The following is a 13,767-nucleotide window of genomic DNA, read 5'->3' on the forward strand; positions in this document are numbered from 1 at the left end:
TTGTACATAGGGGGCAGTATTATAGTAGTTATATTCTTGTACATAGGGGGCAGTATTATAGTAGTTATATTCTTGTACATAGGGGGCAGTATTATAGTAGTTATATTCTTGTACATATGGGCAGTATTATAGTAGTTATATTCTTGTACATAGGGGGCAGTATTATAGTAGTTATATTCTTGTACATAGGGGGCAGTATTATAGTAATTATATTCTTGTACATAGGGGGCAGTATTATAGTAGTTATATTCTTGTACATAGGGGGCAGTATTATAGTAGTTATATTCTTGTACATAGGGGGCAGTATTATAGTAGTTATATTCTTGTACATAGGGGGCAGTATTATAGTAGTTATATTCTTGTACATATGGGCAGTATTATAGTAGTTATATTCTTGTACATATGGGCAGTATTATAGTAGTTATATTCTTGTACATATGGGCAGTATTATAGTAGTTATATTCTTGTACACAGGAGGCAGTATTATAGTAGTTATATTCTTGTACATAGGGGGCAGTATTATAGTAGTTATATTCTTGTACATAGGGGGCAGTATTATAGTAGTTATATTCTTGTACATATGGGCAGTATTATAGTAGTTATATTCTTGTACATAGGGGGCAGTATTATAGTAGTTATATTCTTGTACATAGGGGGCAGTATTATAGTAGTTATATTCTTGTACATAGGGGGCAGTATTATAGTAGTTATATTCTTGTACATAGGGGGCAGTATTATAGTAGTTATATTTTTGTACATATGGGCAGTATTATAGTAGTTATATTCTTGTACATATGGGCAGTATTATAGTAGTTATATTCTTGTACATATGGGCAGTATTATAGTAGTTATATTCTTGGAATAGTTGTTATAAGGACCTTTCTGCCGCGGTGATTTGCTTATAATTGAAATGGCAGGTTTTCTGTCAGGGAGCATCAATACTGCCCCCTGGCTATTAGAGGCCAAATCAGTTTTCTCGAATAAAGATCTGGATATACATACTCAAGCTACTTTGTTTAATTATGCCTTTAAGAATCTCACTAGGACCTATAAGGAAAGTATAAGGTATTGGTGGGAGGTGCAGGGGCTAACCAACTATTTAGAACACAAAATAGTACCTCAAGGGCTGAGGGCACACATTTTGCCACCACCAAAACTAAGAACGGGTCCCTTCATGACACGGTGGGAGAAGGAGGCCACTGAAAGCTCTTTTAGACTCATAAATCTATTATTAGAGGAAGATAAATCTAGAAAAGAAGAGTAAGAGCTTAGAGGAAATGATTAAGGATACCAGGGGGTTCTCAGCAGAGACAGAAGATGAGAAAAAGGAGAAACACTCAAACCTGCAATAGAAAAGTATACTGGATATCTGAGGGAACGGAAACCTCTTCAGTGCAATAGGGATCTCTGTGATCTCTGGTAATGAGTCATCTAAAGAGGGTCCTACCCAGAGAGACCTAGGGGTAGGGGTGGCACTATACCCAGAATGCGTGGTAGAGGAAGATTTAACTCAAATGGAGCATAGTTTTTAGACCCACTAATTTTGAATTATATGTTGAGGAATCGCGGTGGCATGGGGTTTCCTCAATAGCGGTCAATAGGTCTTCCCCCGTGAGAAGTCTGATCAATTCTGATGAGAGGCAATCGCACTCTGCACCCCCAGCCATGAAAGATGATTTACAGATCATCAATGTATCCTGAGGGGTCAGAGGTTGAGCAGGCAGTAATGAGGAAAGGCTTGTCCTTGATTCCTACTAATAAATTTGACTGTTCCATTTGGACCAAGGATATTTCACTGTTCTTAAGAAAGTTACGCTGGCACAAATTTGTTTGTTTTGTTTTTTTTTCTATCCAGAGCAGGAAAAAAAATGCTCTGAGTTGGGTCTTAATCCGAATGAACTGGATACTCTTACTATGTTAGATGTGTACCTCTTGTGTTCAAAAGGAATTGCACAGCTTGCAGTTCGCCTGAGTGGGAGATAGAGCTGTAGAGGGATTCTACATCCAAACTCGCCAGCTTCGTATCCGGTGATTATATGCCTTCCAGCCGTTTAAGTACATCCGTGGTATCTCTCGTAGAAGCTGGTAATGCCTCAACAAACTGTCTCAGGATAATATCCAGATACTTGCTACTTCCTTGGGTCAGAATGACGATCACCAACACTATGGGTCTACCTTTCAGTCGCGCCAAACCTTTATGTACCTTAGGTAGCCCATAGAAAGGCGCGATTTGAGGAGTTTGTAGATACAAATTCAAAACCTCCTTTGAGATGCCCATAATGAATCGCCTTGCGGGTGGTGCTACACTAACCATAAAGCTACAGTGCCAGTCAATCACAGCGCTTGCTTAGTGATGTATGCAAAGGAGCTGGTGGAATAAGCGGATAGGCAGGTGACAAAGCCACTGTTTTTCCAATGGCAATCTCCTAGTGGTTAATTTCGGTTGGCTCTTTCAGGGTTTTCAGCACGCGGAGCTAAGATTTCGGCCGGAATTTTGCGTTCTGTTGTGATAAGTAAAATGCGCGCGTCTCCCTGAGGGCAAAGACTCTGCGGTTGGCGGCATAGAAATAGTGCTCAGGTTTACAGTCACGATTGGGCGGTACTATGGGTCGACCCTCACAAAGGCGAGGGGGTGCGGCAGTGGAGCTGCGAGGCCTGGCGAGCCAACCCAGGTGAGGGTCAGCGTCACCCATAGCCACCTACGTTTTTGGTGGCTAACAGCTTGGTGGGCAGTGCAGCGTTCGGGTTGCTGGTAGAAATGGCGCCTTGGCGCCATGTGCAGAATGTAAGAGGCCTGTAATGATTTTCTCTGGTCTTCTATATATACAAACTGTTGGGTTAAATGGACGTCCACGGGAGTGTGGCAGGGAAATTGCAGTGTGTAACGGAACTATGTTGTGCGGTGACGATTTAAGTTTTGTTGATTTTGAATTCTTCTCTAGTTAGAGTAAAAGGATGTGAAATGAGTGGTTAATTGAATACAGAGGCCAGAGGGTGGGGTCTGGTACAAAGTCTAGGCCACTAAGGTAAAAAGTAGAGCGCGCTGCACAGAAATCCACCGGAACACATGATGGTATGCCCTCAGCTGTCATTCTACCCCCCCCAGCAAGCTGGGTACTCATTGCACCAACCTCGGAAGGATGGAAGGCTGAGTCGACCCTGAGCCGGCTATCTGGCCTATGCGGGGTTTGAACCCGCATACTTCAGGTCGTGAGCGAGAGCATGCACGGCCACTGCCCTAATGCTCTGCACCACACGAGGCTCACAATGTAACTAGGTGTCGGTTTACATCTATAATCCTGGTCCAATGTCTAGCTTGGAAACGAGATGCCATATAGACAGGCGTGGAGGCTCTGGTACCCTGCTGTACCGCCTCTAGCTTGGATACAAGATGTGCTAGGGTGTGGTGGGGCATGGATGCTGTAGTGCTAAGTTGGGCCACCTCTTGCTTAGATTCAGGATGTGATACGAGCGGGCATGGAATCTCTAGTGCCCTGTTGGGACACTCCAGCTTTCATATAAGATGTGATACGGGGGTGGGAGAAGGGGAAGGTGGCTCTAGTAGCCTATTTCACCGCCTTTAGCTTGGATACAAGATTTGATACCGGGGGGCATGGATGCTCTAGTGCTAAGCAGAGCCACCTTTTGCTTGGATGCAAGATGTGATATGGGCTGGCATGGACTCTCTAGTGCCCTGTTGCTCCAGCTTTCATAGAAGATGTGATACGGTTGGGCATGGAGGCTCCCGTTCACTGTTGTACCACCTCTGACAGCTGAGCTGTCATCAGCTCCCTTCCGACAATGCTTTCAGTTTTCAGGCCCCGTAAGGTGTTACACCCCTGGGGTTCAGCTGCAGCACCACCGGCCGCACTGTGTTCTAATGCCAATTTGGAGCCATTACCCTGGGCGCGGGCCTATGGCTGACATAAGGGAGTGTCCAGTTACACCAACTGACACCCGGAGTAAGACATAAGATTTCTGGAGGCTGCACCTGAACAGGGGGAAGAAAAAGGGAGCTGCATGTACTGCAGACTAGGACGACAGGTTTCCAGACAATCTTGGGGAAGCAGAGCCACACAATAGACTTACTTGCAAATACAGATCCAAGTGGGAACAGGACCGACCATGACTGATAACAAGTTACAGGAGACAGAACCAACATGAGTGCTCACCCTAGGGCAGTGTTCCCCAGTTCCAGTCCTCAGGGACCGCCAACAGGGCATGTTTTCAGGATTTCCTCAGTATTGCACAAGTGATGTAATTATCATCAGTGCCTCAGACATTGATACAGGTGTTCTTACCATGGGATATCCTGAAAACATGACCTGTTGGTGGTCCCTGAGGACTGGAGTTGGGGACCCCTGCCCTAGGGGACCTAGCCAGAGACTGACAGGAGCTGGGTTATATGGGAGCACAGAACCAGGAGATTGGCTAGCAGGAAGTACCACACCCAGCCAGCTCAATTAACCCTCAACCACCTGACTGTGCTGCTAGGAGTACATAGTACCACAGATCCCAGCCGCACATGTAACAGCCTAATCACGATAGTTGCATCGGTTTCGATGGATTCAAGGGCTTTCTTCTCCCTTGCGGTTAAATTCTGATGTTTGAATTTCTCTTCTTTTGACAGCTTCAAGAGCTCCTCGTCTACCATTACCGCAAATGTCAATAAATAGGGATGCCTTAGATTTGGGGGGGTTTAACCCTGAACTCTGGGTCTTCTTGGTGATAGTACCCTTGTACATAGCTTGCTAGTTTTTTGATTTGCAAGCAGGCTCTCTCCCAAATTCTTGCTCCGATTTAAGATCAAAAACTCTGGTTACGAGCCTGCTTGCAAGTCAAAAAAACTCGCAAGCTGCGGCTCAGGGGGGTCTAATACTCACCTGTCACCAGCGTTTCGGTCCTCGCGATGGTCTGCGGCTCTGTTGCAGGCTGTAGCGTCCTCCTCCACGCCGACAGAGCATTGCTTTCTGGATGCAGGGCTTGAATGCCCCACCTCCAACAAGCTAATTCTGATTGGTTAACCAATCACAGCCATTCAGTGTGAAAAAGTAGCCAAAAACAAAAAATTATTACAATTTGGTATTGGCATAATCGTACTGGCCTGTAGAATGACTTTATTACATTGTGTATACTGCTCAGAGAATGCAGTGAAAAATAAAAAACATGCCATAATTAGATTTTGTTTATCTTGGCCCTAGAAAAAATGGAATAAAAAGCGATCAAAATTTTATATGTTCCCAAAAATTAGATAAATGAAGACTAGAATTCATCCTGCAAAAAACACGGCCTTCTAAAGCTCTGGCAATGGGAAATAACATGAATACGGCTCTAGGAATGTGGAGACACAAAAGGAAACCTTTAAGAGAAAAAAATGTTTTAAATGTACATAAAAAAACAGTATAAACCTGGTATCGCCGGAATCGTGTGACTCAGAGAATAAGGTTATCACATTATTTATTCTGCACGCTGAACGCCGAAAAATGAAGTCCAAAAGACAAATGGTAGAATTTCTTTTTTTTCCCCCCAAATCTCCCTACAAGATTTTTTACAAAAATTATACAATACATTATATATACCCAAAAATGATACCATCAAAAAGTACAACTCGTCCCGCAAAAAACACGCCCTCATATGGCCGTGCCAATGGAAAAATGAAAGTTATGGCTCTGGGAACGCGAAAAATTAGTTGAAATTAAATGATTGGCCCATTTCAAACACCTGCCCTGGTGGGTCTGACAGGGTGGTAAGAAACCGGCCACTGAAGGGGTTAAATGTGGCCTCAGTGTAAGGAGCACGAAGATAAAACATTCCCATTTTGTAGTAGAAACACTGCAGATAAAGCATTTTCTATAACTTAGGGAGGAAAAAATTAATAAAACTGAAAGATAAAGTAATGTTCCTAAATGTTGTGTGAATGTGGCTAAAAGCAGAATAATGGCGTCACTTCAGCTCTACGGCGTCACATCTCACACCATGATATAAGAATATCCATATAGTGAACCTGCAGCTACATCTGTCACCATGGCGACAGCATCAGTGACTGACCAATAGGATCGCAGGATTGGTGTTTGAAAGTCTTCCAACTGTCACTTGTGCTCAGTCTGTTAGAGCTCAGCAGTGAGTGACGACGGACACCCGCACGTTTCTGCGTGATCTCAGGTAATGGAATGATGTCTCTACTGTGTACTAAGACAGTGTTTCCCAACTTTGGTCCTCAAGCCCCCAACAGGTCATGTTTTCTGGATTTCCTCAGTATTGCACAGGTGATATGATTATTATCAGTGCCTCAGACATTCCAACAGGCGTTCTCACTATAGGATATCCTGAAAACATGACCTGTTGGGGTGCCTTGGGGACTGGAGTTGGGAAACACTGTTCTAAGGGGTTGTGCCAAGTTATAAAGGTATCCCAAATTATTAGTGGGGGTCCGATGGCTCCATTCACTCAGGGACTGACCAGAACTGTGTTCTTGGGATCAGTGGGTTTCCCAGCAGTCGGGCCCCCACTGATCATAAAGTTACCCCGTCCTGTGGATCCTGTGAAGTGGGGGCTCTTTATAACTTGGCACAACCCCTTTAATTCAGAGTTCTAGAAATTTCCTGCTGACTCCCTGTAATGTAACCCAAAGACGTCTCCAGTATCAGTACTTGTGGGTGGAGCCGGGGCAGTTATGTAATGAACATATATTTATCTCTATACACGGCTTATTTTCTGGGGTCCCATATTTTAGATGTGTTATGCTTAGGGGGTTGTAGTCACTTTCACAAAACTTCTGGGGAAGCTCAAGGATCTCCTTTAATCAATTGGCATTGAGCAACTCTCCTACTCCGACAACAGTGGGGGTCCTGTATACTAACATGATCTGATTATATGAGGATAGCGCCCCCTAGTGCCATTCACAGCGTTCCCTCCTTTCATAGCGCAGACCTGCTGGTGATCAGTTGATTACATGGATCCTGCAGCTATCACCAGGTGACTGCCCCCAGCAGGATTAATGTAGCACTACATGGTGCTCATATAAATAACTGTGCATAATGTAATACAGGGTCACTCAGTCTTACAGAGCAGGAACCCATCTTTAACCCCTTGAGGACACAGACATTATTTGCCTCTTCATTTTCATGTTTTATGTCTCCGCCTTCTAAGAGTCGCAACGGTCATATATTTTTTTGTCACTTTTTTTTTCTTGTGGGACGAGTTATAGTTTTTAATGTTACCGGCTAATGTACCAAATGTCCTGAAAAACTGAAATAAGTACTGTATATGCAGCATAGCGCTCTGTATATGAGTACTCTGTATATGCAGCATAGCTCTGTGTATGAGTACTCTGTATATGCAGCATAGCTCAGTAATAATGTATTGAAAGACTTTTAAGAGAACTTTTCTTACCACTTTTTTCTTTGTGCTTTGGATGTGATGCAGATTATCAGAGACAATGTGGACTACAGAGCCCAGCAGCTTCGGATTTGGATCAGGTAGGACTCTTCATTGTCTTCCTCATCTGTTGTCAGGGATAGCATTCCCTGGGCTGGGATAACGGGTAGGCAGGGGGCGAAATAACCCATGCAAGAGGGCTTTAGGGTACACGACATATGTTTTGGCCCAACAGCTGCCTTCGTCTGCGGCGTCCCCTTGCATTGGTTATGTATTTTTATTTATAAATGTTTTATTACAATAAAGATATTGTTTTATATTATGGTGTGGTAGGTGTTTTCTTTTTCGGTTTTATGTCTTGTTGTGTAGCCATGTTTAGGGGTTTGTACATTAGATTGTATATATAGTCAAGTATCCTGCTGGTATACCTTCCAATGTGTAGGAATACACTGGGATATGTTGCTTATAGGCTTCCAATTTAATAAAACATACAGATATATTTTTCTGTATATGTGTGTATATTGATTTGTGTTATCTAATATGCTATTCCATGCCTCAAGAATGGTACTGCGATACACTGCCCCGACAGAGGCTGAAGGGAGGCTTTTTTGGTCTCTGTTGGGTTAATGGATCCTGATGGATAAGTTTGGCACATTTATATCTGACTGATGCAGTGAGGACACAAGGCACCCTGCAGTTGTGAACTTGATCTTGGTGGTGGGCTCAGATTGCAGGAGATGGCCCATCTGGACAACCGCTTCTCCAAAACATATTGTCCTGGGGATAGGTAATTGCAGCGGGTTTGGATATTGAAACTGGTGACCATGTAGTACAGGGTGGAGATAGAGAGAACAGATGGCTGCTAACTGACCTTTATCCGTCACACTCTGAGCAGTGAGCAGGTTACATATATTTGTCAGTTTTGTGCCTCTTCCTCTACATCCATGATTGAGCTCATTATCTGCTTGTTCTCTCTCTTCAGCTTATGCCAGCGCCACATCGGCGGAGGAGTTCCAACTGGTGACGAAATGTATGCAACTCCTGCCGTCCCCTCTCTTCAAGAAGGAGGTGAGTAAACGTGCCAGCTATCATGGACATGTATATATGTAGTCACCTGAGCACATAATGTACTGATCCACTCTCTTTTAAGCGCCTCATGCCAACAAACCCTGAAGCCCAGAGACAATATCGGCCAACTATTAAAGAAGTCATCAGACCAAGACCAACTAAGGCAGAGTTGGCACTGCGAGCAAGAGCAGCCATCGCTCGCATGCTCTGTGAAGGGCTGGAGGATGAAGATGAGGAAGAAGAGGAGAAGAAAAAAGATGAGGAAGAAGAGATGAAGGAGGAGGGAAGAGAGAAAGAAAAAGAGGAGAACATTGAGGATGAGGAGGAAAGAGAGGAAGAAGATCTTGAGGATGAGGAAGAAGAGGACCAGGAATCCAGCAGTGATGTTCCATCTGACCCACTGAGAGGGATTCAGGACCGGTCACTGAGAAGAAGCAGGATCAGGCAGCGTTCCATCCACCACGGCAGCCCCCGCATGTGGGGCAAGAAGAACATCATGTGGACGATCCTGCGAAGCACCCTCCACCTCTGAACTATTGCAGTAACATCAGCAATAGTAAAAATAATATAATAATATTTATAATAGTAATTATAGTAACAGAAATAAATTAATAGTAGAACAATAATAATATCACGAATAATAGTAGGAAGGGGTTTGATCCGGGGTTCTAGGACCGATCGCCTTTTCCCGGGGTCAAGAAGGAATTTTTCCCTGGTCACCAATTGGCCGAATGTGTCCAGGGTTTTTTCGCCTTCTTCTGGATCAATAATTGTAGCGTTAGGGTTAGTGTAAAATTACTAATAGTGAAGTACTAATGGTTTCAGGAAACGTAATAATTATAAAAAATGCTTATCTTCTGTATAAACAATGTGATAGTAATAATATTAGTATAGATAGTATAACAGTGTAATAGTAATAAGAAACAATAGTAATAATGCTGTAAAATAATATAATAGTAGTTTATGGTTTATAATATAATAATATTGAGGAGTAATGATATTAGCATGCAGGTAATAATAGTGTAATACTAGTAATTAGGAACAATAGTAATCTTAAAATGATAATATAATAGTATTTATAATATATTGATCCGGGGTTCTAGGACTGATCGCCTTTTCCCGGGGTCAAGAAGGAATTTTTCCCTGGTCACCAATTGGCTGAATGTGTCCAGGGTATTTTCGCCTTCTTCTGGATCAACAATGTTAGGGTTAGGTATAGTGTGATATTAGTAATAGTAGAATATTAGTAGTATTAGCACAAAAGTAATAATATATTAGTAATATAAATAATAGTAATAATACTCTTAAAATCATAATATAATAGTATTTATAATATAATACTAACTAGGAATTTGGTAACTGTGTGAGGGGCTTTGATCCGGGGTTCTAGGACCGATCGCCTTTTCCCGGGGTCAAGAAGGAATTTTTCCCTGGTCACCAATTGGCTGAATGTGTCCAGGGTTTTTTCGTCTTCTTCTGGATCTAAAGCTTTAGGCTTACTTATAGTGTAATATTAGTAATAGTGAAATAGTAGTAGTATTAGCATCTAAGTAATAATAATATAATATTAGTAATTATAAACAAGAGTAATAATACTCTTTAAATTATATGATAATAGTCTTAATAGGGTTAATAATATAATACTAACTAGGAATTTGGTAATTGCTTTAGAGAGTTTGATCCGGGGTTCTAGGACCGATCGCCTTTCCCGGGGTCAAGAAGGAATTTTTCCCTGGTCACCAATTGGCTGAATGTGTCCAGGGTTTTTTCGCCTTCTTCTGGATCAACAATGTTAGGGTTGGGCATCTTAGAATTAGTTATAGAACAACATAGTACACTGATAATAACAGTAACCTTATAATACTAGTGATGGGGTAAAAATGGTCTAATGATTGTAGCAGTAGTCTGATAGCTTTATATACAACATAATAGCGTTAGAGTAACAATAACATAATAGTAATAATAGTGATGGAATAATAATAGTAGAATGATAAAACTAGTGATATTATAACAACAGTGATAGGAAAACAGTGTAATAATACTAGTGATATAATAAAAGTATATACTGGAAATAAACAACCTTAGAAATATATCCTGTGTGCCGTCTCGTTTATACTAGTAAGAAAGAAAGATGTGTGAGATTTGGATAAAAGGGGCCTTTTTATCTAGAAACAGCGCCACTCTTGTCAGTATGTAGCATCTGGTATCACAGCTCATGCCCAGTCAGACCCATTATTCCCATCTCATACAAACTCTATAAAGAGAACTTGTCCCCTCCTATAAGCACCATAAACTAAGACACATGCTTATAGGACGGGTCCGGCGGAGTCCGGGGATGTAATGTATATACACCCCATTCCCGCGCTGTCACACGCGCTCCACTGTTCTCTATGGGAGTGCGCACACAGACTGAATGAAGAGTCACGCTGATAGATGGAGCATTGACTTCCCGGGGAGCCTGGTAAGTATAAACATTACATCCCGGGACTCCGCAGGACCAGTCCTATAAGCATCATACTTAGTTTATGGTGCTTATAGAAGGTGACAGCTACCCTTTTATTCTACAAGGTCCACATATAAGTTACAGCTACTGTTTAGTCATACAGCAAATTAACCGTATAAACATTTCCATTTGTAACATTTATGAAATCTTTAATTCCTTGTAGATGGGGCCCCGTGTAGGAATCTCAGTAGGGCCACTTAACTCCAATTACATTTATTCCCTGTCAGCATTTAAAGCTGGATAGAAAAGCATCATCATCAGCGCTTTTCTATCCAGCTATAAAGACTGACAGGGATGGAAACCATGCGAAATACAGACCAAAGAGGTCTCCTCCCCCTCACATATCGAGCCGTATGGTTCTGTCCTCGCTCCATCCTGGTTTCAGTCCCTATATGGCATTCTGCACCGAAGATGGAAATCTGGGGTGGAACCAGCGCTGAACATGAAATGCTACATGAAAACAACTTAAAGGGGTTGTCCCGCGCCGAAACGGTTTTTTATTTTTTTCAATAGCCCCCCCGTTCGGCGCGAGACAAACCCGATGCAGGGTTAAAAAAGAAAAAAAAACGGATAGTACTTACCCGAATCCCCGCGCTCCAGCGACTTCATACTTACCTTGTGAAGATGGCCGCCGGGATCTTCACCCTCGGTGGACCGCAGGTCTTCTGTGCGGTCCATTGCCGATTCCAGCCTCCTGATTGGCCGGAATCGGCACACGTGACGGGGCGGAGCTACGAGGAGCCGCTCTCCGGCACGAGCGGCCCCATTCAGAAGGGAGAAGACCGGACTGCGCAAGCGCGTCTAATCGGGCGATTAGGCGCTGAAAATTAGACGGCACCATGGAGACGAGGACGCCAGCCACGGAGCAGGTAAGTGAATAACTTCTGTATGGCTCATAATTAATGCACGCTGTACATTACAAAGTGCATTAATATGGCCATACAGAAGTGTATACCCCCACTTTGTTTCGCGGGACAACCCCTTTAAGGCCTCAAGTCCATGGGCGGGTCGGATTCCCGATGTGGAAGTCCACAGTGGAATCTGAACCTGCCCCCAGCCGGCGACCCTGCGTATCTGTGCCCGTCTTCTTTTTTCTGCACTGCAGACGTGTGCGGAACTGACAGCCAGTGTGCCGGCGCACATGCGCAATATAATTGTTTTTTTTTAACTCATGCTTTGCTGTGGACGGGCTGCAGATTGGACGGCTTCCATTGCATGTGTAAATTGAAGTGCGGGTGCCCCGTGCAGATTCCGCAAATCAAATCCGCCTGTGGACATTGGGCCTAAAGGTATCTTTACATGGGTGATTATCACTCAAATCATCGCTGCAAAGAGCGATTTGGGGCGATGGTAGCCCCATGTATACGCGACCACCAACGGGGCACTGAGCAGGAAATTGCTCACCTCTTGGAGTTACGTAAAAACCAAGCAACTGTCGGCCCGTGTAAATGGGCGGTCATTTCTCCTCCATACTTTTTAAAAAAATCATGAATTTCATTTCCCCATTCACATTGCTGGCCGAGTGTTTTTTTTTTGTGTCACAAGTTGCATTTTTCATTGGTACTAATTAAAATACCATAGAATGTTTTGACAGATTGGCTGACCACGGAGAATCGCGGCAATTCACAGCGTGCTGCGAATTGTCGGTCGCAAGCAGAGAATCACAATGATTCTCTGCTCGTCGACACGGGGCCAGCGTTTTCCATAGCAATGCTATGGAAAGCTTCAGACAACGTGATTCGCTGGAGATTTACTGACGGTGAAATAACGTCTGTAGACAGGGGACCTTAAAGTTTAAGTCATATACCCTAGATAGCTCGCCTCAGACACACACTGGGAGAGTATAGGGAAAGTGCTGCTGAGATAGGGAAAGTGGTAGTGTAGGATCCTGTCTACAAGAACCCCAACGGTCCTTCTTAGGGCTACCTCTGACCGTGTGCATTTTACTGGGTGCCTGCTGGGAGTTGTAGTGCTTCAGTTTTACGCAGCTAGGCCTGTTTGCAGCCTTCCGTATAATTTTTTTCTGGCTGCAGTTTGCGTTACAATCCCGCTGTCAGCGTGAAAGTGTACGCAAATAATTCCATAATTATTTATACAGTTCTTTGTCTGCAGTGATATAGACTGCGGTCTCACCACTAAACAGTACTGTAATATTACCGGGGCCACTGCAAAGTATTTCAGCTCAGCCACTGTGCAGAGCGTCCCACAATACCATTTCCCTTGGTGGGGTTGAGATCGCCGCAGTTACCAGCTTTATCCACTGACTTTAGTCTTCTCCCACTCCACACAGCCTCTATAATCTACAAGTCTCTGCGAGCAGTAATTACCCCAAGGTATCAGCGCGAGACAGCGGGTTACTTTTTCCTAGTCACAGCATAGAGCCTCCGCTATCTACAAGTCTCTGTGTGCGGTAAATTAAGGCCCAGTTGTCAGTGCTGTACAGTGGGGTAATTTATTTGGCCCCTACTCTATTCGTAATCCGCCATGATGAGGGGTAGGGGTCGAGGACGTGGATGCAGACGAGGACGCGGAGGTCCAAGTGAGCGTGTGGGCACAGGCCGAGTTCCTGGTCCAGGTGAATCACAGCCAGCTGCTGCAGGATTAGGAGAGAGGCAAGTTTCTGGGGTCCCCAGCTTCATATCACAATTCACCTCCTTCCTCCCAGCCTCCTCACTCCATGAAAATGACATATTCTGAGGAGCAGGCAGACTCCCAGGAACTGTTCTCGGGTCCCTGTCATGAGTGGGAAAAAATGGTTCCTCTCTCACCTGAGGAGTTTGTCGTGACCGATGCCCAACCTTTGAAAAGTTCCTGGGGTC

At 43.8% G+C, this 13,767-nt stretch overlaps 1 long non-coding RNA gene across 3 annotated transcripts in view; it reads left to right on the plus strand.

Moving 5' to 3' along the window:
- Positions 1-8,392, plus strand: part of LOC136576361 (uncharacterized) — a 116,184-nt gene extending 107,792 nt beyond the window's left edge. For all 3 annotated transcript variants that reach the window (XR_010786348.1, XR_010786347.1, XR_010786349.1), the window contains 2 exons: positions 7,426-7,478; positions 8,360-8,392. This is a non-coding gene — a long non-coding RNA (uncharacterized lncRNA). The remainder of the gene's footprint in view (positions 1-7,425; positions 7,479-8,359) is intronic.
- The last annotated feature ends 5,375 nt before the right edge of the window (positions 8,393-13,767 follow it).

The sequence above is a fragment of the Eleutherodactylus coqui genome, chromosome 8 (genome assembly GCF_035609145.1).
Source record: "Eleutherodactylus coqui strain aEleCoq1 chromosome 8, aEleCoq1.hap1, whole genome shotgun sequence".
Taxonomy (NCBI): domain Eukaryota; kingdom Metazoa; phylum Chordata; class Amphibia; order Anura; family Eleutherodactylidae; genus Eleutherodactylus; species Eleutherodactylus coqui.